This window comes from Enhydra lutris, unplaced genomic scaffold (assembly GCF_002288905.1).
Source record: "Enhydra lutris kenyoni isolate GAN:26980312 unplaced genomic scaffold, ASM228890v2 scaffoldscaffold14, whole genome shotgun sequence".
NCBI classification, from domain to species: Eukaryota; Metazoa; Chordata; class Mammalia; order Carnivora; family Mustelidae; genus Enhydra; species Enhydra lutris.
In genome coordinates this window covers 6,361,406-6,364,849 of record NW_019154098.1, presented here as the reverse complement: position 1 = coordinate 6,364,849, position 3,444 = coordinate 6,361,406, and the positions used below count along the sequence as shown (strand labels likewise).

General features: G+C 35.7%; 1 non-coding gene across 1 annotated transcript; it reads left to right on the top strand.

The window, feature by feature from the left end:
* The first annotated feature begins 2,126 nt into the window (after positions 1-2,126).
* On the top strand, positions 2,127-2,199 carry TRNAK-CUU. Its single transcript has one exon. It is a non-coding gene; the product is annotated as a tRNA-Lys (tRNA).
* Positions 2,200-3,444: the final 1,245 nt, after the last annotated feature.

Genomic DNA, 3,444 nt, shown 5'->3' with positions numbered 1-3,444 from the left:
GGACAAAATAAAAAAAACTCTTTCATTCTTGGTCTTTTAACATATTAGATTAAAAAATAGTAATAACATAATATTACTTTCTGCCTGAATCTTCTTGGTTTGAACAATCCACAATTACTATGTATTCATAGGAAAAATAGGAGAGTTTATATTTTTACAAGTTGTTAATTATTTGCCTTATAGAACTGTTCCTCAAATATTGGTCTAAAGCTTCATCTAATGAATACTCAAGAGACCTTATGTTTATATCTGTTTTATCTATTGAAAATTAGCATAGAAAATGTAAATTAAGAAGTAATTATTTATTACTTTTAATAAAACTAATTTATTATTTATTTATCCATTATACATTATTTATTTATTTGAATTCACTACTTATTTTAAAACAACTAATTAACACATTAAGCATTAACATAAATGGCATGTTTTTATGTGCTTCTGTTTTTCAAAATGTGCTTCACAGATTTATATTTTTCAAAAACCAAAGTGTTACAAAGAATAGATTTTTGGAAGAAATTGTAATGCCTAGTTTAATCACAGACAGCTTGATTCACATCATCTCTGCTGCTGCATTCAATATTTTGTGAATTTTATTTTACTTTTTAAGTGCTGTAAAGAATATCAGGTCTCACACAGATAAGCAAGTGGGAAAGAAAACTGTACTTTAATAACCTTTTTATATCATTATGGATACTTCGATACTAAACTAAACTTGGTTAGTGTGAAGTTTCTTAGAGATGAATTGCAATATGGAATCTAAAATGAATGTCATGAGGGACGCCTGGGTGGCTCAGTTGGTTAAGCAGCTGCCTTCGGCTCAGGTCATGATCCCAGTCTCCTGGGATCGAGTCCCACATCGGGCTCCTTGCTTGGCAGGGAGCCTGCTTCTCCCTCTGCCTCTGCCTGCCACTCTGTCCGCCTGCGCTCGCTCTCTCCTCTCTCTCTGACAAATAAATAAATAAAATCTTTAAAATAAATAAATAAGTAAATAAAAATAAAATGAATGTCATGAGCTCTGTGCTGTTTTACATTCATACATACTGGGCAGTCTTGCACTTTGAGTGTGTCTTTTACCCATGTTGTTCACCTTGTAACATCATGCACTAGTCATTTAAAAATATCAGCCCACTGATTTTGTAGCTCCCCAAATAGCATATTTAATTACAAAACATGAAGAAATAATTTGTTGATATGGCTAATGTTTTCGTAAGAAAAGTCTTGAAGTTTTGAGAAACAGCCAATCTCATAATGGGAGATAACAATTTTTCCAAAATTTGATTTTTATTTGTAAACTCAAATATTACCATTGGCAAAGATGTCAATCTTTTTGTTTGTTTGTTTGTTTGTTTATGTTTTCTAAGACTTTATTTCTTTGAAAGAGAGAGAATGAGAGAGAGAACATAAGAGGGGGAGGGCAGGAGGAAGAAACAGGCTCCCCACTAAACGGAGGAGCCTGATGCAGGACTTGATATGGGGACTCCAGGACCATGACCTGAAACAAAGGCTGTTGCTTAACCAACTGAGCCACCCAGGTGTCCCGATGCCAGTCATTGTACTTAAAGAGACACATTCATTTAGTTTGTTCCTGAGGAAATATATGCTACACAGCCAAGTCTGAATACAGATAGCTTGTCTCGCGATCATCGTTTCCAAGCAAAAATCGTGTCCTATGGCAAAAAGCATAGTTCTCCTTGCAATTCAAACACGATTATTTTTGGAGACAACCGTTGTGCTTACATATGTATCAGAGTGATTTATATGTGTTTTTCATTTTGTCATCTAGAATAAGTATTCAAGCTCAGTATTTGATAAAATGAATATTTTTATTGTTTCATCAACATTTTAAAGTGAAATGGGTTTTTTTCTTCTTTCTTTAAGCATATGACAATAAAGAGACAAATGTTTACTAGTATAAAGGATTCTTCTACTCTGATTCAAACCAAGATGCCAATAGTTTCAGCCACCACTTTTTTTTTTATATCATTAATGCAAGTGTCCACACAATGAAAACGAACAAGTAATCTAGTATAATTCTGAAAATGGCATAGGCTCCATAAACCCTCTGGAGGGGTTCTGGGGAAATCTTTGTGTTCATAGACACATTTTGAAAAGTGCAGTCCTAGGGGGCCCAGCTGGCTCAGTTGGTAGAGCATGTGACTCTTGATTTCAGGGTCATGGGTTCAAGCCCCATGTTGGGATGGGGTCTACCTTAAAATAAATAAGTAAATAAATAAAAATTGCAGTCCCAGAATGGAATGACAATATCAGTTATTCTTCCCATGTTGAAACACATGACATGTTTATGCCACCATTCCTTAGGTATTCAATTAAACATAGACAAACAGAATCACTAGTTGATAAAGAATTTAAATGCTACTGCTAAGAGAATCTAAAATGTGGCATTAGCTGAATGCAAAGGCTTTAGCAACAGGCAGGTGGGTCTACCCTTTGTGGTTTGGAAAGCTTGTAACTGCTGTGAAGCAGAGCCAAGCCATTTTACTTAACTATTGTTTACTTAATCTCCAGACTCAGACCGTGCAATGACCAAGGCTGGAGTCTTAAGCAAAATTACAGAAAACATTTTAAATGGTGGTGTGTATAGTTCCTTGTTGATCCATTCAGGGAATTCTGGCAAGAGAAAGATAAACATAACTTATTTTCCAAACTCAGACTCTTTGACAGTGAAAGGGGGAACTCTTAATAAATTTGTCAGGAGAAAGAGTTTAAGCCAGGATCATACCAAGTTAAATGGTATATATGTTCACCTTATATAGGATAAAGACGAAGTCATTCCAAGATGCTCTATGGAAAGAAATAGAAAGACTGGTAAGAAATATCACTGTGCTAAGCGACACGCTTTATGTGTGTGGCTTGTATTCCAAACTCACTGAGAGTCTTATTATTTATAGCATTGCAGAGTTGGGGAAAAAAATGCTTTTCTATAGAAACTTTAAGCCATTGTAAAGGGTCGCTGTGAAATGGCAACCATAGTGGCAGTTAAGAATGTGACCCAAATCTTTTTCAAAAAGCCCACCGTTCTTTAACTATTCCTCCTACAGTCTGGGAGGAGTGACACTGAGTCAGTGTGTTTCCTACCTGGGTCTATTGTCTCAAGTGACCTTTAGGTCTTAAAGGAGAAGATTGCACTGAATAGGGAGGTTTGTGGTTAAGAGGCAAAAATTACTGCGTTTGAAATGCATGTTGTGACAACGTCTGGCAGGGTTTATTTGCACATAAAATAGAAAAACACACTGACAGTCCAATAAGATTTTGAGGAATCAGCATTTCCAAATAAAATTCTAACTCAGGTCTACGTGGCAGAACCCTTAAGAAGAAGCTGAAGTGCTTCTTCTCTGGAAGCTCATTAGCTAGAAAGGACTCTTATTCAGACTCTAGAGAAGTTCCCATGACACCCAGAGATCCTGGAGTTTGAGTTTTTTCAGT